The 25,050-nt window shown below is 46.7% G+C and overlaps 1 long non-coding RNA gene across 1 annotated transcript; it reads left to right on the forward strand.

Moving 5' to 3' along the window:
- The first annotated feature begins 43 nt into the window (after positions 1-43).
- Positions 44-24,075, forward strand: LOC144167601 (uncharacterized). The gene is made up of 7 exons (XR_013322052.1): positions 44-242; positions 17,893-18,006; positions 18,084-18,099; positions 18,201-18,275; positions 18,370-18,451; positions 20,571-20,671; positions 23,935-24,075. It is a non-coding gene; the product is annotated as an uncharacterized LOC144167601 (long non-coding RNA).
- The last annotated feature ends 975 nt before the right edge of the window (positions 24,076-25,050 follow it).

Consider the following 25,050-nt stretch of genomic DNA (forward strand, 5'->3'; position numbering starts at 1 on the left):
CCAATTGGACCTCTGCGCTCGACGTGGGAGGAGCGTTGAAGCAACTTCTTGTTTCTTCTTCCGTGGGCATTTTTTTTTCACCGCCACATGTTTTAAACGCGTGCCTGTGATGTATGCACGAAGCCCACACGTAAGAAGTAGACGGTTACTTAGTAATATGGCGGCGACATTCAATTCAATGTGTCCGGACGTTTGTGGATGTCAGAGCATTGGGATCATCAGATTATAATTGCGGACATCAGGTAAGCTGTAGCTGTTTTAAATGGCACATTTTGTCATTATGGAATTTCGCTCAGGGTCTACACCCGATTTCATGCATATGACAGCGACTCTCAACAAAAATTATTCGCCTCCGCTTTATGTTTGACCAGTATGCACGAGTGATATCCCTTCCCGGTTTTGATGAGAGCATAAAAAGTACTTGTTGAGCGCTCAGTTGTTTTATGTAAATTACAAAAGAGGCTCTAAGACAAAACAAAAACTAAATTAGTCTCAGATTCCTTAATATCAGTTGACGAACGTCGATAAAAAAACAAGAGCATTAGTAACAGAAGAAAGAATGCCGCTATAAGACGACGTCGGTGGTATCCAGAAGATATAAACTGTGGAGGTTCCGTCATACTCACGCGCTGCTCTATTAGTTCTGAACCAGTGCAAGGACCATTCATCTGGATAAATGCAACAAGAATATTGTAGCAATTGACGAGTGCCGGAATCCTCCGTTTTTAGAAAAGCTTAGCGGCTCACTTTGTGCGCTTGTTAGATAAAAAATAAAAGGCATCCAGTTAAACAATTTCCTCTGATGCTACCTTTATATATTTCTTTCGTATTCGACCACACGAACCATTTCCTTTGTTGCTTCTAAAAAATTCCATCCGGCTGTTTTAACAGAAAATGTGAACCTCGCCTTTTTTTTCTCAATACAGAAGTTCTATACTTGTATTGCGAAAATTAATTTTTTACAAAGTTATATTTTTATATCTTTCTGTTCGTAGGACATTAATATATATATACAGATCAATTGCGCTAATGCATCTCAATAGAAAACGTGTCCATTTTTCAGTGAAAACTATTGAGTGCTTAGGGCAGCTGTCGATACATGTGCAATAGTATGCATCGAATGAGCAGACACTATTGTGGTGTATTGTTATGTGCGTGGCTGTGTGGAAAAGCATGTCCGTTGCTGTGTACGTCTGCAATATTTTGCTAGTAATATGCCCTTTATCACTGAGAGAAAAGTTTCCATTCGGGCAGTGATTTTACTGTACGTGCGTTTAATGACGTGTGAAGCACGAACACGAAGATGTGTGAATGTGAACGCACAAGATTCGGGGTTTCGTTTATTCTTGGGTGAAAAAAGGCTGGTAAGTTGTAACAACAAATAAAATGGTTTGAATATGAACTAGCGATTAATAACCGTGAAATGCTCCCATTGCACTGCGCACATGCACAGCGTCATTTTGACTTCGGGAACCGTAGTTTTACACGTTCAGGCTTACGTTTTTGTGTTTCGTTTAAATTATTCATAAATGTACATGTACGCCGCGAAAGGTAAAAACTAGGCTGAGATTTTGTGGGACGATGGCGAAACAACCTCCTCACCGCGAGAACGAAGATGTTCATCGGGCGCTCTGAAACAGAAAGGCATCTCTTCACGCACCGGGCATTCCGCCGTTTGTAGTAAGATTGCTGTAAAACTGCTTACGTGCGTGTGGTTGTGTTCGTGTGAGTGCGCACGTGTGTGTGTGCGTCGGTTTATGTGTGCGTGCGCGTGTGCGCTTGCGCGTGTGTATGCGTGTCAGCGCGCGCACATCACCTGTGTCCTTACAAATTTATTGCGAATATTATTAGCAGAAAACTGTTTCTTTGTTTCTTTTGAAACAGACCTCTATATATTTTTGTCCGTACGATCGCTCCTTAAAAGGAAAAAAGATGACAGCATATTTGACTGTATTTTTGGCTGTATATGTATATACGCTTTGGAAAAGTTTCGACGTCTTGTCTCGAGCAAACAAATTTGCTTAAGTATCAACCAGAGGCAGAAGCCAACCTGATCGGCCTCTGCCCCGGTGCAGCCAAAAAGCTTGGGCCGAAAAATTGGGTTAATATCAATACAGCGATGTATATATGCGCAGCAAACAGTACGACAATATGGAGAATGTGTTTCTCACACCCGAATAGATCCTACCATTCCTGCTTTCCATTTCGTGCACTCTGTTCGCTATTTTTTTTTTGTTTTATGTTGTTGTTGACAGCCTTGTCACCACCATTTATCATGTAAGTCGTTTTATATCTTCCAATTTTCTTTATAAATGAGCTGGCAAGCGCCCGGCACACGTATCTGTGCCGAAAAAAAAAGGTAATGTTCGCGAATATATGGCCTTTTCAATTCTATTCACTCGATATCGCGCTTTTATACTTTTCACTCACCACCTTCTCCTCGACCCTCTTGACAAGCCGTAGACACAGATTTAAGAGAGAGAGAATAGCTTTTAACTAAATCGAGGAAAGGTTCAGGATTCCTTGAACTCGGTCCGCGTCGACAGCCCTTTCGATCATGCGCAGCTGATCTTCAAGGCCGGAGCGGGCCAAGGCTGTCTCCCAAAGCTCTGTGGAAAGGTGGAGGTTGTTGAAGGGGGAAAGGGGGGGGGGGGGGTGTCTAAGGTAGAATTTCGGCCATTCAGACGGACAAGACTCTCCATCGTCTACAAGAAAAACAGCAGCGCGCGCATCGGTTACTAATATGTTCCACAATCAACCCCATTCGGCAGTCCGGGTGCTGGAAACGTGGACGGTGCCCACTGACAATGATGGCGGAGCCGAGGCACAGATCCGAGGTCTGACGTGGGACGTAGCACAAGACCCTCCATTTGGTTTGGCGTGTATAATCTAATAACTCGGGCAGCGCACAACGTATACAGTACGGTGATTGGTCACAACCCTCTTAAAATCCTGCGCCGTGTGTGACCAACGTTACTAATTGACTTAAATGTTGCGAGCTTACGTAAGCTCAGCAAGAAAGGGTTGAGAGGCTCAGCAGCGAGCCCCCCATTGCACCCACCCGTTTCGAATGGGCCATAACTGGCCTTTCCAAATGCCGTCAGAGTTTATAAATCTCAAAAAGATGACACAAATGAACTCCACTTAATCGACACCGGAGACGGCCTGCCATTCTCTGCAGACCACGTGGCAGTCACTGCCAATGGTAGAACACGCTCTTCGTGAATATTTACGAAGGAACATCTCGCACTCCCCTTTCTCGACGGATTATTTCTCGTCGATTTTGCGTAACTCCACTTTGGCCAACCCATCCCCGTTCAGGTGAAACAACCCCAATTAAAGGGTGCTTGCCACCTTGCCGTCAGCGCACTAATTCTAGCGCGCCAACATTCCAGTTCACCGTATACTGACTCCGCACTTTCACGTGCTTCTTCTGTGGCGGCATATTTCTGTCTTAAAAGAATCCTGCAACACTTTCGATAAGCGCTTTCACACTTTCCTTCGCGTCTGGAACCACTGCGAAAGCTATAATTATCGCCAGCACGCGGAGCAGCACTAGTTGCGTGATTTTCTCGTCGCACAAGATACGCCTTCCATTAATTTCGTGCTTTGTTTTTGTGGCTGTTTTTTTTTTTAAGTAGCTGTCTAAAAGCGCTCATTGAGGCAACTGAAGGAAAACCGGCCAACAGCCGCTACATGGCCTTAGTGACGTAATTCGAGCCGTCGAAGAACGTAAAGACCGGGAAAGAGAGTAAAATCTTTTGAGCGAGTTTACAAGTTATCTGATGTGCATAGAGCAGTAATTTTTGGCTGAGGTACTTTGCAACCCCCTTATCTAAGTAATGGGTGTGTTGGGTGACTAAGTTCTTCAAGCCTTCAAGATTAAAAAAAAATGAGAAAAGTATTGCAAAGTCCCTTCAAAACGTCGATCAACGTACCCGTTACTGTCGTCTCCTTGCCCCCGCCGTGAGCAGTGTAACTATACAATTCTGTGGAAGCTACACATCTTACGGATACACCGTGTTTAACTTACCGTCGGCTGAAGAGAAGCGGTCACAGGCATTGTACCCTTGAAGGACAACCGCTACTGTGCAGGTGGAACCGTCTCGGTGAGTTCGATGCGGATTAGCTGAAAGGAGTATAGCATCCACAGTGATGCACGCAGTTTATGAAATTTACTATATAGGGTATACGCTTAGCGACAATTTTCTATCCGCCGGTATGACAAGCTTATTCAACCCAGGACCGTATACCCGGACGGTCCAGTGGCGTACCAAGCTGGCTTAGAATGGTAGATTAGAGTATCGTTAATAGTAATATACCACTCGAAGCAGCAGTAGGTGCTTATTAGCAAAGAAAATGCCAAAAGCGCGAAAACAGGTGTGGACGCTCCACACACACTTTCCCGCACTACAATTTGTGGCATCACAAATTGAGAACGCATGGTAAAACGAGATCGGTGGAGCCTGCCCAGTCGTTTTTCTGAAAGAAACGCTGAGAGCAGGAATATGTAAATGTAGAATGAATGTAGGCGGGAACTTTTGCCGGTTACGCGCTTTTCAGAACACAAGCCTTAGCTCAAACATTATAAAATGCAATGCCTCAGCCCGGCTTTGTTTCAGTTTTGATGTCGTTGAAGTGTTTCGCCTATAGCCTTGCGTACAAGAGCAGTCAAAAGATGCATGCATGCGGTCACGTGAACGCAATAGCGAAATATGTACATGTATTAAATATCCAACACTCTAACGTTGAATGAACATTTAGACGCAACCATTTATTACGGCAATAAAACCACTCTTCACTAAGCGAAATTTGTACTCAACAAGACATTCTGCTAACCTGCAACCAAAACCGACATCGCTTGTTTTATTGCGTGAGCAATAGACGGGGCATGCCGATCAAAACTTTCCCGTCGCCGCCAACAGAGCGAACGACAGAAGAGCAGAAGAGAGCGAGCGAGTGGCGAGAGTGCTTGCAGAGAGCTGCCTTCGCAATTCTGACCGCGTTTCTAGGGAGGCATCTAATCTCCGATTCGCTGAGTGGTATTCAAGACAGCCTTCAACAGGCAACCGATAGAGTTAACCAATACGCCCAGGAATGCGGCCTTTCCTGCGCCCCGCAAAAACCAGCTAGTCAGGAGAAAAGGCGCGGCCAAAGACTCCGATGACATTCAAATTAAACTGGACGGCCACAACATCCACCCATGAAAACACCGCACAATTCTCGGGATGCTAATCCGAGTGGGTACCAAAAACACTATCCTGGTGAATCACCTCAAATGCTCGGCAGAACAAGCCACGCAGACGATTCGCAGAATCTCCGACAGACAACGCGACATGAAGGAGCAGGACAGAATGCGACCCGCGCAATTGAGCGTTTGCGATCTCCCGGACCTTACACTGTCCTCTCCAAAGCCGAAATAGAAGAAGCAAATGTAGTCTTGCGGAAAGCCTACAAGCACGCCTTGGGAATACCTTATGAGCACCTCCAAGGCCCGCCTTCTCAGTCTCGGCCTTCACAACACGGCGGAAGAATTATTTGAGGTCCATCTCGTAGGACATAAACTACGATTAGCCTTCTCCCCTGCGGGGAGACTACTGTTGGCGACATATAAATGGCAGGCTCAGGGGCTACAGCAACCACAGGCACTTCCACCAGCAATCAGGAACGTCTACATACCAGACCTCCCGAAAAATATGCACCCAGACCATCATGAGGGGAGGGGAAAAGACAGAGTCGAGGCACTCGATAAATGGTACTCCAAAGACTCCAAAGCAGTGTACACTGAAACCGCCCCACACCAGCGATACCGAGGAGCAGCGCTTGCAATGGTCACCTCAAGGGATCAACCTCTCACCGATCTCACAATCAAAACCGGCTCTATCCAAGAAGCGGGAGAAGTATTCATCGCCTTGGCTATAACCTAAACCACCGCGATCGCGGTAACCACGCAAGGAGGTTGTAAAACTTCGGAGTTTTATACAACCTCCTTGGAACCACCGCGATCGCGGCTTCTGCATGCCGATTTACGATCGACATGCAGAAGCTACGCGGCTGGTGCAGTTCCTCTAACAGCACTGTGCCTCCTGAGCAAGAGTTATCTCTCTCGTACGGGCAGAATCGTATGAACCCCCGTCCACTCCGCTCTTCCAGGCAGTGACACTGCCCATGCTTTGACCCCGCGCTCTCACCAACCGGGCCCCACAGGAGGAACAGTCCAACGCCGATTCAGACCTAACAGGAAATAACCCAGTATTATAGACTAGGTAGGAGGACCTCCCCCCCTCCCCCCCTCCTCCCAACCCAGTTTGTCTAAAATGCAGGAAAATGCACCACAACGAATTCAAACCAACGCGTTCCCAAACCCCGTGCGACTAAATTATGCTCAATACCCCCACGAGTACGTGTATACGTTTTGCAGCAATTTAGGCACACTCTATTAAATCGTATGTGGTTGCGACCGAAACTCCGACCTTCCCCTCATTCCCTACCCTTCCCTTGAGCAGTGGCAGAGCGTGCTATCCAGCCCAAGCCTCAATGACCAGACTATCTTGGTTGACCGGGCAGCCAGAGCCAGGATTACCCATGCGCTTTCGGATAGGGAGCCACCCCATAATTTATTTTTACTCGATAAAGTTTCTTCTCTCTGTTCCTCTCTCAAGTCGAAGTTGAATACTATAATAACAGGAGACAGTAAGCAAAAACAGTACTAAAATGCAAAAAAAAACAGAAATGCGTGTTTTTTTTTACGCACGCAGTGCGATACGTGTACGCACGAAAAGAACGATATGACTGAATAGGCGCGCAATCTTCTGCGCACATACATGGTCTGCACAAGAGGCGGGGCCTCGTCCCGTTCTCGGTGTTCAGCAAAAAAGACCACAAAATGAGACCCTCGCGTAAAGTTTGAGGGCGAACGAAGGAGCGGTTTCCTCAGAATTCTTTTTTTTAAGTGCCGAGTACCTTAGGACCGCACAATCCGTCCGCGTCCGTGCGCGTAGCATTTATCGCAAAAAATCGCACAGCTACCGGCAGGATGCGAGCCTGCGTCTGGTAGACCAGACATACACTCTAAGCTGGGTAACCCTTAATAGAGGTATACATTTTCGAATTTTTGTAACCTATAATTTATAAGGTACAAATGTAACCTATATCTTCGTAACCTTTATATACGTATACACGTAAGGGTTACTCAGTTATGGGTTACTTTGCAGCTTTCAGCATGTATACCTTTATATAAGTTACATCTACCGCCGTTCAAGGCCACACACCTGGAAGGTGTCATGTTGCGCGCCAGGCGCGCTTTCGCCAGCGCCGCTGTGGCGACACCACGAAGGCGCCTTTCGCGCGTGGTAAACAAACATCGCGTTAGTGGAAGACGATCTGTGCGACCATGCTGTTCATTGCGCCGTCTAAACTTTTCCGTCGGGTGCCTTTGTTCGTCCCTCGAATAAACTGCCGGCCACACGGCTGGGGCTAAAAGAGAAGTTACGTTTGTAATTCCTAAAATTGCAGTGCCAAAAAGCTTGAAAATGTTGTCTTAATAATGCATTGCATTACGTGTTCGATAATCGTTACCCAGGTTGTCAAAATCTTCGTGAGTATTGGCAACACTTGTCTTATAAACAGGCATAACTAAATATGATGTTTGCATCAGCTTTGTGCCGTTTAAGAAACCAGTATGAAACATGCATGATAGTCTTTTGTCAAATTGCGGGCATGAATTTGAGCTTTATTTAAACAACATTAGGCTTTAGTGAAACCAAGCTTTAGTGGAAACATGCACTTGATAGCATACTTCAAAAGGACGCCAAAGTTATGATAGCATAGCCTTAAGCCGAAAATTCTTGCTGACAACTTAGGCCATGATTATCAAAAGACAATTGCAGTACATACACACATATTTGCGCATTTAACAGGAGCACATTTCCAGAAGTTTGGCATCAGTAGTTTTGAACATTCACATTTATTATTATGAAACACTTGTGGGCTATTTATTAAAAAGCAAAGCTGCGAACCACCCCAATGTTATTATTGTTCCTTAATGGGTATTAGACGAGTGCGGATTCCTGGGCGAATTGGTGTTTCCTATATTGCTTTAGACTTCCAGGTAAAATTCGGTTTATTCATATATCCTTATTAAACCTATTTAATAAATGTTGCGTGAACAGCTTCACAAACATGGCCAAATATACAGATTCTTTACCTCAATATTTGCATGGATGTATGCAAAGTATTTCGAATTGTTCGGACACTGCCATTGAACAATGTCAGACGAATTCGAGTTTGAGCTACAATTATAAGATGGTTCTCAGAGGTGCACTTTTCCAGTACAGCGTTATTGCCATGGTTCCCCACAGAAAAAACGCAGAATGTGGGAAAGTAGAAAGAACATTTATTACAAAGTCACTGTTTCATACAAAGCAGTGTTTATGGCTATGTTCCCTACATTCTCCGTTTCACTCAGAGTCTAATATTACACTTGCAATTCACTCGTCTTTACGAATCCATCTTTACACTTCCCTCTTAGGTTCCTCTTTACAGTTCCACCTGAGTTGTGATTCCCACGCCAAGTTATCGTTTTTATGCAGCACTAACAAGTTTCCAGGCCGATTGCAATCTGTCTTTTGGACAAACTTTAAATGGGATCTTTAATTTCCTGCATGAAAAAAATGCGCTTGGGAAAATTCAGAGATAAGCTTCGCAATTTACGTAGTATACAAGCAAGCACAAAATCAGGGCACGCCGAAGATTTCCCGCGGTTGTCGAATAACTTGTTCCCTGATGCTGCAGATAGAGGTATATGTCAGGTGCCGTCACTTGGATTTCCTCGTCTTGAAGAGCCATCTACAGAAAATTTCAGAAAAAGAACAAAATCCAGTGCAACCATAAGCCCCTCAAACCAAACCATAGGCATGTGAAGTACGAAAAATATATTGCACGAAAAAGAAGACGGAGACCAGAGAATGAAATGAAAGGCCACACCAGAGGAGTGATTCACGGCCTTTCCTAATAATTTCACATCATTTCAGTTATCGTTACACAGAGTAATTTGGCCGCATTGTTCAGAACGCGAAGCCACTATAGTCATACCTGCCAACCTTACCGAATTTTAATCGTTCCGTGTTCCAGTTTATCTCGCGAAATGTTTCTGCATGCTCACCCAGAACAGGCAGAAACATTGGGCTCCGAGATAAACTGACATACATTTGCAGAAGAGAAAACAAAAACATTTCCGCGCCTTCATGTGGAATCAATAGTACACGCCACAGAACGAATGTCGCACTAAACCCAGGAAGCGTGCTTTCACGATGCTGACGCCGTCTGCGTTACATTTTTGGCTGTACTTAAACATCTCCCTCCCCCCCTTGTACTGGCAGTTTCATTTTGAACGAGGATCCCACATGGAAGCCGAAACGTTTTTCATTTCAGTAAAGTGTTCTTATCGGTGGTTTTTTCCTCGGCTATCAGTAAAAAGGAATCGCCAACTTACATTTTTTTTCTTCGTCCAGATGTGTTGTAGGAGAGGATATATCTAGAACTTGCACCGATCTTTAAGTGGCATTCCCAGGAGGTTTGTACCTGTAATGACTCGAAGGGTTATTTGGGTTACAATGTAATATGCTTTAGAGCTGGGCAGTTGGTATACATTCATAATAAAAGAACATCTCAAACTTGACAAGACGAGGAAAAGATCGATTTGATTGATTGTAGTGTTTAACGCGCCGACGCAACGCAGCCGATGAGGCGCGCCGTAGTGGAGGGCTCCGGATCACCTGGGGATCTTTAATGTGCACCGAAATCTCGTTCACACGGGCGTTTTTGCTTTTCGGCTCCATCAGAAAAGGGGCCGCCGCGGCCGGGAATCGAACCCGCGACCTTGGGCTCAGCAGCGCAACGAGCCACCGCGGCGGGTAAGACGAAGAAAACAACACAGCACAAGCACTCACTAACAACTGCAGCTTTCTTAAAGAGCTCTCATCGAAAAAGAGTTATTCTTGTTGGCTCTGCAAAACCACGCATCTTATAGAATAGCTAGAGTTGCTAAAAAACTACAAAGCTCCATGCTGGGGAAATCGTTATGTGAATTCATAACGTTAATGTAGTAACGAACTGATAGAAAGAATCACTAAACATGAGGCAAAATAAGATACGAAATGTAACATCATAACACTTGAAGAAAGGCCTCGCATTTTTACAAGTGAATCATACTTTTGTCTGTGCAGGCCTGGGTGCCATCTTTACAAAGAATATTGGAATGAACGTGTTTTAGTTATTGTATTTTCATACCGTTGTTTCCACTGAAATCAGACTTCATTTCAACTAGTGTCATACGCAGGGGAGTCCTGGTTGTCAGCTCAAGGAACACTGCCTCTAAGAAAAACAGTAGTGCTGATAAGTCATAGCATAGGTAGCCAGATGCAAACACACTTTTCGAACAACCAGGAACCGATGAGGGTGCAGCACCAATTTTTACACCTGCACCTGTCTATGTAATTCGTCACAATGTCTTTATCACACACAAAAAAAAAACAATCAAGCAGCCTGCATGCTGGCTCATACATACCACCATTCTGTAAAGTCGCTTTACTGCACTACACTAGGATCACGCGAGACAACCATTTGCCCTGCAATACCACGCGACTAAATAAACGACTGATTTGTGCGAATGAGAATAATAAACCCACTTGACATGGTGAAAATGTCCCGCTGTCTCAAAATGACTAACACGAAATTTACCGACTCAAGGAAAAGAATGACAAAAATTAAGAGTGTTGTACATATGAAAACTTTTTATTGTGCGGTAGGGCAGACTTTCACAAAAAAAGAGGCTTGAACTGGACAAAAGTGAGTTTAGAAATTTCGTGCAGCATTTAGTGGACTACTTTTCTGCAGCACACACCTTGTGTTTATCCGGATATATTACTACAAGACCAATAAACTAGACACCATTCCGAATATATGCAGGGAGAAAAATGAACATTTCCTGACGGCTGAAACAAAATGATAATACCCAGAGAATAGCGCGATAATATAAAACTCTAATGGGAAAAATTCAATTATTCAAACAGAGCTACCTGACAATTACATGGGCCAATAACTCGTCAAGTGCGCCCGATGCAGCCAACAGCGTAAACAAAACGCTCGACACATGACGAAGGCGCGCAAACAGAGCAGAAAGGTCACGACGAGCGCCGTTATCTGCTATAATGTACGGGCTTTCCCGATCGTCCGCTATAAATAGTCTAACGCAACGAACGCAAGCCCGTGATTTCATTCAATTGCCGTCGCGGACAACAGAAAACGTCCAGCGAAGCAACCAGTCAGGTAACGAAAATCCCTATCGAATGCTGCAATTTCAAATTGAAAGCCTCCAGCGAAAAGATACATCCAATGAAAACACGGAAACCGTTACGGGAATATACTCACCGAGTTCGCTTTCACTGGCGCCGGGGCATTGTTCCAACATGCGAACTTGATGCTGGTCGTAGAAGAACGGGCCGTGTAGCGCTGCCAGTCACAAAAGGGCTCGCCGCAGCCTCCGCGACCCACGCCGACAAATAAGCCTTGTAACAGCAATCCTCGCTTCATCGTAGGGATATCACAGCGGTAAAAAGGCTCGAGTGGCGCGAAAACGCGGCCACCGTGCCTGCGGGCGCCGCCATTTCTCTATATCCCGTCATGCAACGGAGAAATCAACGGCCGCCTGGAGAGAAGGCGCGACGTGCATCTCTTAGAGGTTACAGAGCGTTTTATAGGTTACAACGTAAAGGTTACATGTCAGATTTTGTTGATGTAACCTATAAATTATTAATGTAACCTATAAACTGCTTTTAACTTCACTCTTGTAACCGTTAGAATGGACTGGGATAAAGAAAACATCAAAATGGATCCATTGTAACCTTTATTTTATAGGTTACTTCCGTTTAGAAGTTACATTAAGGGTTACCAGGATTAGAGTGTAGTTAGAGTCACTCGTCTTACCCATTGGGCTACGACCGTGAGTCGGTGCCCGAGAGTCAAACGGCTTACTATCGTCTGTAACGGTGCGGAGTACCTTAGGACCTCCCAATGTCCGTCCGCCTCCATCCGTGCGCACACCACCATCAAGCGAAGATCAAGCGAAATTCGATTTAGCCGTGAGTTTCAGTTTCAGTTAGGGAATAATCAAGGTTCAACTCACGGCTCAAATCGAATGACGGTCGGGGCGCAAATCGGATGTCACTCGGGGCGCAACGTGGCTGTCATTTCGAGTCCCCGTACTCCGCACCCTCGACATCATCCACGGAGTGGAGATGCTGCCATTTTTTTAGATATGCGACTACTTCTCAAGCCACCCCGCCTTCTGACCAGCCTGAGCCTCTCATCTAACACGTCTCCAGCGTCCCGCCCGTCTCCCTCAGGACTGGCTGTTTGGCAGTGGAATTGTCGTGCGTATAGAAACAAGCAGCCCTCCCAGACCCATCAAAGTCAGCTACACTCCGTCGATGTGATCACCTTTCAAGAAACGGAAACACTTCACGTCTCACTTCGTAATTACATCACATACACATATTCACACCAGCCTCGTACTGCAATACTCGTCCACAAATCGCACACTGCACAAGCGCACACCCTTCCCATTGATTGGCAACTCTTCATTGAACTCATCCCACCCAAGAAAACTCACACTGGTCTCTTTATTCTTAATTACATCTACAGGCCCCGCTTCGATTCCTAGCTTCGATCAATGCCATCCTTGAGGAAGGTAAAACAATTAGCAAACATCGCCGCCTAGTCCTTTTTGGGGACTTCAACGCCCCACATACGTCGTGGGGTCGTCGCAAAACCAACAAAAAAATTGGCCGCGTATCTGCTCCTTTCATTGCAAATGTCGTCAAAAGACGATAGTCTTTGTAGTGTTGCGACCGGGAAGGCCGACTGCAGCCGGGAAGAGGTCCAGAGCTGATAGGCCAACGTAAACTGTTTACTTCATAGCGAGAGGTGAGCCGAAGCCGAAGAACAATGCCCCGACGGGCGAGGTTACAATACAGGACTCGAGCAAAGCGACAACATCGATTCGCTGCTCTAACAGGAACGAGTTACAACGCTTAGGCAGCTCTATTTATACCCAAAAGCGATAACGGTCAAACGCCAACAAGCTGAAACACGCCACGAACGTCACAGACACACACAACGCTCTTTCCAGTGTTCGTTAGTCGTCGGTAGCCTCCGCGCACGTTGAGTCCGAGAGAGGGGAGAGAGGAGGACTCCGTTGTGATCGACGGGGCCTCTGTGTCCTTGAAGAGCGTGGAGACGAGCCTCGCCGCCAGCCGCCGAAGTTTTGAAATGCGCCGAGAGCAAAGCGTCTGACGCGGCTTGTCGCAACTTGTCACTGACATGGTAGCGCGTGTTTTCAAAGGCGCACAGTGGCTTCGCCGCACAGCCGAGGAGTGATGCGGGGAAGTACTGCGGCGCTGGCCGATTCGTAACAGTAGACATTTGCCAAGGAAATGCCCCCGTTTGCTTTCCCGCTAACCTCTCATGCTGTTCCTGTACCGTCGAGTTCATCCCAAGGTAAACACACTAAAGGTTTGCGCAAGGTGATTTGAATTTACCGCGTTCCACTGCTACAGGCCGGGTTCCTCTATGCCAGCGCTGCAGTACGGCGGAGACGCGCGTGAATGGAGGCGGCCGACTAGAAGGTTTATAGAGCCGCGTGGCCGTGTTCCACGTGCGTTCCAAGCAGAACGTGGAACCTAGCTAGTGGAACCTTTCGTTGCTGTTTCCGCGTGATTTTTCATATGCCGCCAGGAGGCGGCGGTTTTCTGCAGTAGATGTAGAATATCATTTGCTATCAAAAACCAAGCATCCATGATTTTTTTTAATAAAGGAGCACTGTAAATATATCTTGTGTACTAATTTCCTGTCTTATATTTGCGTAATGTCTTGTTCTTGTTCAACAAAGTTGACGAATATGGACATATAAACCGGGCTTAGACATTTACATGTGGCTGTGAGTATATAAGACTATTGCGCAATATCAATTTTACTTTGGCCGGGTGGCTGAATCGAGTTAGAGACAGACAGACGGACAAACAGACAGACAGACAGACCAAAATTTCTGGGTTTAAGTAGCCCAAGAAAGACTATCGTCTTTAAAAGGAGCGCAATTATGCACGACGCCACCCAACAAGCCCACCTCACAATCTGAACAGATTCCTGGGCAGCAGCGTGGCACAAGATTCCATTCCTGAATTCGCATGCACCCACGCCGTGCACAAGCCACTCGTACACGCCTCGGCGAAACATAATGCATGCAGCAATGATCATATCCCTGAATTCACAATTACTCACACCAGTATTCCTCAAAAAAAAAAAACGGCCAAGCCCAATTCACATACTGGAAACCCTTTCCTGACTCCCCTCTTCCCACCACAATACAAGACACTGAAACCTGGACCCAGGTCAACCGCAAAGCTGCCAAAGCCCACACCCACGCCTTCGCCCTAATAGCAGATCACCGGTTGGTGGACATGTACATACCTTCTGCATGCATCTGTGGGAGGCCCGCGCAAAGGCACAATGGAATATTGAAAACACGCATCGCCCATATCACACAACAGGCAGCCGACTATTACCGTATCTTACACAGTCAATACTGGACACAATTCTGTAACCACCTTCAGGGCACTTTCCGCACTCAATCCACACAGAACGTCCTCCCCTCTCTACTGGGTACTAAGCGCAGCAAAGCAGACACCGCCCGTATACCATCAGCCACCTAACCCACAATCACCCCCTACATGAAACACAGCCAGACTCCGCGCACAACTCCACACAGTACGCAGACCCCGCGACACAACCACTCAACATTCCACTTCGCCTCCGCTTCGCCAAGGAAAAGAAAACTCCGATCTTGACGCCCCTTCCGCCCTCACTGAACTCAACTTCGCCCTTCGCTACCTCACTCGTAACACCACACCAGGCAAAGACCGAATACTCAACAAACTACTCCGTAATCTCAACCCCAAGAGCACAGCCCCACTTCTTGATTACTTTATTAAGCATTGCTAAACGGTAACCATCGGTCCCCTCAATGAAAACATGCCGCAATCAAAACATGCCAAAATCACATTTATTCCCAGGACGTAAAATGGGGCTAGTTGGTGATGTTTCATATTGAATTGCGCTACGTATACAAAGACAAATAGGACTGGGACGAGGCGCAAGGAGGACGAGACAGGGACGTTTCGCCTCGTCCCAGTCCTGTTAGCGTCCTATTTGTCTTCGTATCCGTAGCGCAGTTCAGGCCTGGAAAGCCAGTCACCCTAGAAAATCTTCGTTCTGTCTATCCAACATCGTGTGTCGCAATTTATATGAACATTTAGATAATAATCTGCTCACAGCGCACCTCAAAGACCACAGCTTACTACTTTAGACTGTTTGGCTTGCACGCGCACACTTACCCTATATAGCGACACATCCTGTTAAACCTAACGACAACTTACACAACTGACCTCAGAAACCAAATGCGCTAACGAGCCCTGGACGTTAAACGAGCCTTTGATAAAGTATCGCATGAATCAGGCAATATCTGAAGGTTTAGAATTAATTAACTGACTGCGACACGCGTATCTACAATTATATTATACATATGCAAACCTTTCTTACTAATCGCACCACCACCCTCAACCTCGGCCCCATCAGATCCGTCTCCTTTCGTGCCCAATGGATCAGTCATATCCCCACTCTCTTTATCCTCGCCATACTACAAATTCCACCACTCCTATAACAACAAATTCCACACATACGACACGTAATTTATACATGCAAACGATTTCACTATTTGGGCCACAGGACTCGGTACAATTAATGACCAACAATACACCCTCCAAGAAGCCGTTGACACCACCTTAGAGTTCGTGGCATTAGTTGTGCACCAGAGAAATCTGCCCTTCTTGTTCTACAGAAACGCACGCGCGGCTGTAAAAGACAGCCCTTCTCAGACCACGAATAAACCTAATGATATTCCTATCCTATCCACCCTTACTATTCGCCTTGTTGGCCTCACTACACAATCTGGCAGCGCAGGCATTCCCGTCATCCATCACTTACAAGGCACACACCTCATCAGATACATTACCCGCCGCGGTGGCTCAGTGGCTAAGGCGTTGCGCTGCCGAGCACGAGGTCGCGGGTTCGATTCCCGGCCGTGGCGGCCGCTTTTCTGATGGAGGCGAAAAGCAAAAACGCCCGTGTGTACGAGATTTCGGCGCACGTTAAAGATCCCCCAGGTGGTCAAAATTAATCCGGAGCCCTCCACTACGGCGCGCCTCATCGCCTGCGTTGCGTCGGCGCTTTAAACCCTAGAATCAATCAATCATCAGATACATTGCTCATCGTCGACAAGGACTCTAAGGGTTCTGCGACGATAATTGGAACACTTTAAAAAAAATTCCTGAGCGAACCGCCGCTCTTTTCGCGCTCAAACTTGCCACGAAGGTCGCATTTTGGGATCTATTTTATTTGATACCGGAAACAACGATGGTACTTACCTATTATAAATAAAAACTAAAAAACTAAATAAAAATAAATAAAAACTATTTTCGCTTATGGGAAAAATGGCGGCTGATTTGGACGTGCGAGCCAGCGCAAGTTGATGTTGGAACGACGGCACCTGGGGTATGCAGAACGAAACGCACGTTTGGGATTCACGGTAGGAAGGAGCCAAATGGTGCAGCAGACGATCAGAAAATGCACCTAGGAATGAGCTAGCAGATGATCAGAAAACCCAGTTTTCGGGCTCGCACGCCCAAATCAGCCGCCGTTTTTCCATAGGCAAAAATCTTTTTGATTTATTTTCAGGATAACCAGGTAAGTACCGCCGTTGTTCCCGGTGTCAAACAAAATAGACTACAAAATGCGACCTTCGTGTGAAGTTTGAGCGCGAACAGAGCGACGGTTCGCTCAGGAAAAAATTTTAAATTGTTCCAATTATCGTCGCAACACCCTGTATAGAAAACGACCTTGTAAGCCTCATCCAAGCTCTGCTAGTTAGCCTCATCACATACGGAACCCCATTCTTGGCTCTCAAAAATTGTGAAATCCAGAAACTCGACATCATTATTACCAGCAAAGTCTACAAATTAGCACTAGGGCTCCCTCCGACAACTTCGGCTGCCAAATTTCTTCCGATGGGAATCCATAACACCTGGCACGATCTTCCCCGCAGCCCATCTTGTTAACCAGATTGAGCGGCTCAAGCTCTGCACACACTGGCCGGTCGTCTTGGGTAGTGTGTGTAAAATTTAAATTTGAAATGTAACTTCCCTGCTACACCCCACGTAATACTTAGACGTATACACGAAATATGATGTACTGGTTTCTGTTTATTACCTTTTCTTGTGTGTCTGTCTAGTTAAGTGCCGGGGAGAGAATTTAAACACGAAACAATTTGCGAAACAAAATTGTTACATCTCCGCAAATAGTGGACGCCGTCAGACGTGTCGTCTGCTCGGCTCCGCACTGTCGTCTGCCGGTGTCTAGACTGACCGTTACCGAAAATATCGGCGGCGTTTGTTGTATTAGTAATCGATAACAACACGCAAATTGTTACATATTAATCGCGTAAGAAGGGTACAACGACGTAATCTGGTAATCTTTCGCACGTTTGACAAAGGTTAAACAAAACATGAAAGCACAATTACGAACAGACGATTCGTTTTGTCGGGAGTACATGCAATACGCGCAGCGGGTTCAACGGGGCCGTGCGGGTAGATTTCTTGACGAATATGTCCCAGCGGCTTAGCGTGAGTTTCATGCATTCAAGAGTGCCTTAGCCATTCTTTATACATTAGTAAATTAAGTTAATCAGGTGCACGTCAGTAACGATTGTCTCTTTGTTTTCAGTCATCGCCTGGCTACGACTGTGGAGCAGGGGATATTTATGGAGTTGAAGATTTGCGGCCGCGACCAGCTGTGGAAAGCTTGGCGCAGCATGAGATTCCCGAACAGTCGGATAAGGTACGGTGGTTGCACATATTGAAAAAGTTCTACGAGTGCCAGCTTCTAACATTTATTCTCTGCTCGCATATTTACAGCGCACACCTCAGAACGGTGAGATATATTTTTGCATACATATTGGCCTGTTAAGAGAAAAAATGGTCGTTTGCTGCTCCTGGCTGTGAATTCTAAGCGCTAAATGTTTTCCGAAATAGATGAACCACCGAACTTGATGACGAGTGGTGATGCCAGAGATACCCCATATTCGCCGGACGTGGCGGAAGCGTGCAGTAAGCCATACGTAGCATTTCACTCTTGATGAACCGAGGGTGCATATCCTCGATAAAAAACTCGCCTAATGATAGCTGCTTCTTGTCTTTACAGGCTTGGGTTTTCAGAAAGCCGGCATAGACGCACTGGAAGCCGAACTGCTTGGGGCACAACATACCACCGAGCTCTGTCGACTGTAAGCGTTGATTTGCCGTGCATTTTTGCATGAGTCTGGGAAGAGTACGTTGATCCAGTGGAGGATACGAGCGTGGGGAGGGGATATGCCACTAACTAATCCATACACCTCCCCTTCCACAACCCTTGGCACTGATTTTTCGGCGCGTGTAATTTTCCTTCCCAAATTCGAACACTCTACCCTCTCTCTTAATTAAAATTTTCTCTTAGTATTTCCTGCTATCCCCTCCTTTTATATCCCCCTCCTCTCCCCCTTGGGCCTGATAAGGTGTCGGAACCCCACGCCAGAGAGTTTCGGGCCCTTTTCTCTCCCTCTTTCCCCCCTCGAAACCTATTAGCTTAGCTTAGCGGGTACCATCGCTGTCCGCGACGAGCAGAGCGTGCGCCACTTCCAACTTATTATAGGGGTGATATCGGCTAACGCAAACGCCGCGTTATTGGAAGCGTGCTAATCGCTTTCTCCCCAGAGCCAATTTTCTTTAAAAGGGGTGACAATGAGGTCTGTTCTCTCTCTCTCTCCCTCAAGGAGTATACGATAGTAAAATACATAGCCCGGCGAGGAGGAGGGAGCCTTTTTTTAAACTGGTCGCGTTGCTGTCTCCAAGATGTTGATGAAAAAAGCCCTAGTTGTACACCGGAAAACAAATCATCGCATTTTGGTTGGCTGCGCCTTCCTACCCCCCTCCTATCAGCATTATGGAACCCCCCCCCAAAGTAAGCACCTGTATCCGCCTCTGCGTTGATACTAGGGAATTTTAGTGCTGGAAGCATAGCTGGGCTACCTAAAATTAACGAGGCCACGCATGCGGCTGCGCGAGCGTATACCCACCGGGTGCCTCACCCATGCTTTCCCGGCTCGGATATTAGCAAACCACTTCTGCGATTTCGAGAAATCGTTAAACATTACTGCGATAACCGCCGGCTTTACCCGGCCCCTGCAAAGGGTCTGAGCAAGGTCGATGAGCGAATACTGCGGCGCCTGCAGACGAGCACATTTATGTGCCCTGCAGTAGCAAAGCATTTCGACCCTAAAACAGATGGGCGGTGTATGCACTGTGGGGAGGTGTCCGACACCTTCCACATGGTGTGGGCATGACAGAGCAATTCTGCGCTAAGCCCCAATCTTTTCCCTACCAGAGAGGCATGGGAGGCAGCCCTGCTCAATTGCTCGAGGCTGGAGTCTCAAAGGGCTCTAGCTCAACGGGCGAGAGCGGTGGCCTTGACCAGTGGGGCCCCGGAATAGGGACTGCACCTGTGCGGAGGGCCACAGGCCCTAACTCTCTTTTATTCTTATCATAAAATAAAGTTCCGCTCCCCCTCCTCCTCCACATCTTCAGAGAGAGAGAGAGAGAGAGAGAGATACTTTAATCACAGCCGCCGTGCATCCTGGTCGCACTCCACCCTGCGACGCTCTGTTCTTTTACAGCGAAGCTGTTAGCCTCTAGCCTCTAGTTGGTCGGAAAATTTCGCGTCGTAAACAAAAAGCCCAAGCAGGACCCAGCAGTTCTCGTTCAAGACACCGGGTGCATACGTCAGGTTAATCAGGCGTGCAGCATAGAGCTCAGTATTCCTGTAAAGAAAAAACCACCAAACAAGCATATAAAACGCATGATGGATGATAAGGAGCCGGGGAAGAATGGGACGCCCCCGTGTGTTCTGGTAAAGATTAGGTTTGCAGCTGCTCTCGAAAGGGGAGGGGGTTTGACGTCATTAGAAGTCTAACGCATGCCTCAGGCTAGGTAGAACCCAGCAGTTCTCGCCCAAGACGCCGAGCGCATGCGACAGGGCCCAGCAACCACAACACATCAGCATGTGTTGTGGTTTACAGCAGCTGCGCTGGACATCCACTTTCACAGGGCGGGATGGCGTCAATTTTTTTCAAAGAATCGCCTCTCCCGCCGGCCACTGTCGCTGGCTGCTTCCGATTGGCCGGTGGCCGGCGCGAGCTCGCAATCTGGTCTCGACCTTGGCGCCGCGTGTCTTGCGTCTTCTTCTTTGTCATCATCATTTTTTTTTCACGTCTTTTCTTCTCGTGGTGGCCCTTTCTGTCGTTGCGATTTCTTTGCATGACAATGTGCATATGTAATACCCGGAGCCAATTTTCCCATTTCTTGACGCAGGCGAGTCGAAAGCCTTAAGAAGGAACTGAAGGAAACGAAGGAGCTATGCGAGAGGTTGGCTGACCTTCCCAACGAGTGGAGCGACGATGAAGAACTTGCCGGTACCAAAGGCGCAACCAATCTTGAGCTGTTCCAACACTCTGAGAGACGAACTATAGTTCTGCCTAAACGGCCATTGGGTTGTTGGAAAGAAAATTAACTAGGATGTTTTGTCTCTGGGAATGATTTCACGTCAAGTCAGGTTACTTGGAGGGCGGTCACCGTTTTTCGTCAAAACAGTACCTATTTTGTAGACCTGACAACAAAATAGTGTTCATCTTTATTCGGTGGACCAGACCCCAGGTTCCGTAACAGGGCATCTGCTAAAAGGGCCCCGCTCGCCCCTGCTATTGTTGTTTTCACAGCCAGATTGAGCAAGTTCAATTCTTTCAGGAGACGCTTATGCCATAAAGAGTCGTGATAAAGCAACACCAAAAAGTAATCTGCTTCCTATGATACTTCCTTCCTGAAGCCATCGTGTTAATGCAGCAGTGGAAAGAGCACAAACACTCCTTTTTGAAATGCTAATAGCACTCTTTGGCTCCCTACCTGTTGCTTGGTCTGTTTGCATTCTCTGTCTAATTATTTTGTTCTGTTTTACCCCTGAGTAACAGTTTTCTGGTAGTAAGGCTCAATTTCATGCTCAAACCGAAGAGGGAGGAGGAAGTGGATTAGTGGTACATTGGAGGGACTGTTTCTTTTTGTCTAACCGTTGCAGTCTGCCAGTTATCTGTCTAACCACTTTGTTTACTGTCTGTTTTGTCCCATGGTAGGCCATCAATGCGACCATCAAAGCAGGGAGGGTGAAGGAAGTGGAGGGTACGGCAGGGACTGACGGGAAAGGAGGAGAGGGAATGATGGGACGTTCAAATGGAGGAAGGTTTAGGGAGTGGAAGATTGGTTGGAGGGAGGAAAAAGGAATGGGAGAATGGGGAAGAGAAGGGATAGGGAGAAGGGGCAGTTCATCAAAACACAAACAAAAATTAAAGCAGTTCCACTAAACGTGAAAGGTGTCGGAAGTGCAGAGCAGTAGTTCGCCAGAGGGGCTGTGCGTCCCTTCTCTGCTCTTTAGTACCGCCTCCCCCCCCCCCCCCCCCCCCCCCCGCTCTTCGCTTCCTTGTATCACTCCTCTCTTGGTGAATTGGACAGAAGTTTGTCCAATGCAATTCAATTTTCCCGCGCTCGAAGTGTTCGCGCGCCCTCTGCCTGGAACAGCACGAGCGAAAGTTCTGTTCTTTTTGTTCTTGCTTTCATCTCACACCTGCTGGTGGTAGTAGTAGTAGCAGTGCCACTTTATTTTACATTGGGTTCAGGGTAGGAGGGTTGGCGGAGGCGACGTGAAACGCGCCTTTCATCCAGCGGCCGTGGCTGGAGCCTTACTGCGCCATTCTGAACGCGCCGTTTCTCTCTCTCTCTCTCTATCTCTATCTCTATCTCTCTCTCTCTCTCTCTCTCTCTCTCTCTCTCTCTCTCTCTCTCTCTCTCTCTCTCTCTCTCTCTCTCTCTCTCTCTCTCTCTTCCGCGGCCATTTTTTTTGCTTAACTGCCAACCCAACGAGCGACCTTAACTAAATGAGCGCGGAGACTGCCGGTTAAGCACATATATTTTGCCTCAAGTGTACCTGCAGTTTTCTTTGAGCTAACTAACGGGGACATGCATGACCAGTGCCAGCGGTTCCAGGAGTTTCGAATGGTTCTGCTTAAATAAACCTCTTATTCAAGTATCCTCTTAACTTTAGACCGGAGGGCTGAATCGAGTGGCAAGCTGGTATCTTTTCCAAGCCTCTGTTCGAGTGCGTAACGCCGCGTGACTTTTTTTTTTTTTTTTGATGCGTAAGGCCGCATGCATAACACCGTGACCGCGGACGAGCTACGACGACAAGCCGGGCCCCTAAAGTACTCTGCACTTAAAACATCGCACAAATGGACGTACGCTGATAACGTCCCATCGACCTTCATCGGAGATGGTTTCTGCATATTTTTATTTCAACTAGGAAGTCATGTGCACAGAATACATGCACAGGTGACATGCTCAGGCTCTTTTCTGCAACCTCGACCGGATTCACACGCAGCCACCCAAGGGCCAATCGTCAAGAAAGAGGACAAGCAGACCCTTTAAGTTGAGCGCAGTAGGCAAGAAAAGGCAACCAGCAGTATGCTCTCTTCTTTTGGCCAGTTGGCTCTCCAGGAATTCCAAGCCAGCTCTGGAGATGCGTTGCTTGCATGGCCTTCCCATAGCGAGTTGCTGCATGACCGCGTATGTTATCTCGGCATGGCAGAACGATGTTGCACCGTGGCCTGCGCCTAATATCCTGCTGTTTATGAACATGACGACGTACTCCTGCGCGCAAGCATGACTAAACATTTGACATGCTCGGCCTTATGTGTACAAACACATTGCATGCAGTGGTCATGCGGGCATCCATGTGGGCGTTATGGTGAAAAAAAAAAACGATTTGCTGCCTTTACTTCCTGACTACAGGCATCAAACGAGCCCTAAACTTTGAAACCATCAGCTCAGACCAGTTTCCCTATATTTTATATAATTTATAAACGCACAAATTTATACCTGCCGCTCTTCGTAATTTATATTGTACCAGTTCAGTTCCGAATTATACATGTCGGTCCCAACACTGGCCACATAACTGCCTTTGTCACTGTCTCTAAAAGTTTATTAGAATATACGAAGTAAAAATAACAATTCCTGCACAGCTAAAAAAATGTTATTCATTCCTCCTCCTCCTTCTCCTCCTCCTCCTCTTCCTCCTCATCGGGACCTAAAAAGTAGCACAAAATTGGTGGAGGCAAAATATAAACACCTAAATAACTGGGAACCTAGGAATGAAGGATTGGTTGATTCCTTGATTGATTGATTGATTGATTGATTGATTGATTGATTGATTGATTGATTGATTGATTGATTGATTGATTGATTGATTGATTGATTGATTGATTGATTGATTGATTGTGGTGTTTGACGCGCCGAAGCCACGAGGCGCGCCGTAGTTGAGGGCTCCGGATTAATTTTGACCATCTGGGGATCTTTAACCCAAGGGATGAAGTGTCCCATTTGTATCATCAGCAACACCGTGGTTATGTCCACTGCTATTTCCCTTAATAATAACGCTGTCCACTGTAAACTGGGTCCCTTGGCGGATTAAGGGTGGGGGGAGCTAACTACGGGGCAAAGAACTTCGCCATAGCTCAAGCTATGCATGACGATGATGAATATACTTATTTGCTCAAATAAATAATTTTCTCGCGACGCTCTAGTGCCACACTTGGTATGTGCTTGTAATGGACCTGCTTCCCATCTGCAATTTCAGACTGCCTCTTCATGATCTCCGGCAAATGATACCCTGCAGCTGGGGACATGGACAACAGCCCCGCAGACTTGCATTCCAGGCTTGTTTTGACGCTGGTTAAAAAGAATTTTTCGAGACAAGTAATAAAGAATAAGAATGATGGAGGCTGGTTGGTGGCATATTCTGGGGCTAGTGCATGAAGACGAGACTAAGCCAGGGAGGATGATGGCGTGTGTCAGCTTGCACAGTCGTGTCCTTGCGTATATTTTATTATTAGCGTAATAGGCTATAGGCTTTCTTGTGCACCTCAGCTAAAAGACAACTTTTTCTAAGATCTATCACTTGGAACTTTCTATCTATATATCTCTATATACCCAAATCAAACCAAATCTTCATCGTTTTCTCTTCAAAGAGAAAACAATGAAGACCCCGTTTTCTCTTCAAAGAGAAAGCATTTCTGGGCTTTGCTGGCCTTTAACGAAGTTGTTGTGAATTTTGTGGGTGTGGTACATGATGCAGGTCCTCAAGCTCGTGAGGATCGAGTGACTGTGGTGCAATAGCATGGTGACGCGTGCGATGTGCGACTGCCTTAGGGCACGTATGTAATTTGGTGTTGGGGTATTCCCCGGGGACTCGGTAATAGCGTTCTTTGAGTGGTACTGCTTACACACTGTTTGCAGGTCGGCAGCGAGTTCGTCCTTGTTAGGTAGATTTATCCTCCCTCTTTTGTAGAGTGCATGTCGTGGCACTGTGCTTGTAGTCGGTATGGCTGACGATTTCTACACTGGGGTGCTGCAGAATGGCTGTTCAAATTTCATTTGCCTTTTGGTCGATTCATTCATTTTACAAGTGGGTTAAGTCGGCTATACTTTGGTGGTGCCGGCCGGAGCAATTTGATTTACATTCACTTTACAAGCCTCACTTACTCAACGTGGACCGACCCTTTGCCAGCTCTTTCTGCGTAATTTTGCGCTTCTTTTCTGGGATAGGCCTTCGGGTCCTTGAATCGACTCTAACCAGAGCCGCGGGTGGCGATGCATCAATTTGCACGTAGCTCCATTGTGTGCGGAGCTCTGCCGAGTTCCAAGTTCCTGGCGGCTTCTTGAAAGCCAGTGCACGTGGACGATTCCGTTTGAA

The sequence above is a fragment of the Haemaphysalis longicornis genome, unplaced genomic scaffold (genome assembly GCF_048455015.1).
Source record: "Haemaphysalis longicornis isolate Haplotype H1 unplaced genomic scaffold, Haemaphysalis longicornis Haplotype H1 scaffold_2, whole genome shotgun sequence".
Classification (NCBI taxonomy): domain Eukaryota; kingdom Metazoa; phylum Arthropoda; class Arachnida; order Ixodida; family Ixodidae; genus Haemaphysalis; species Haemaphysalis longicornis.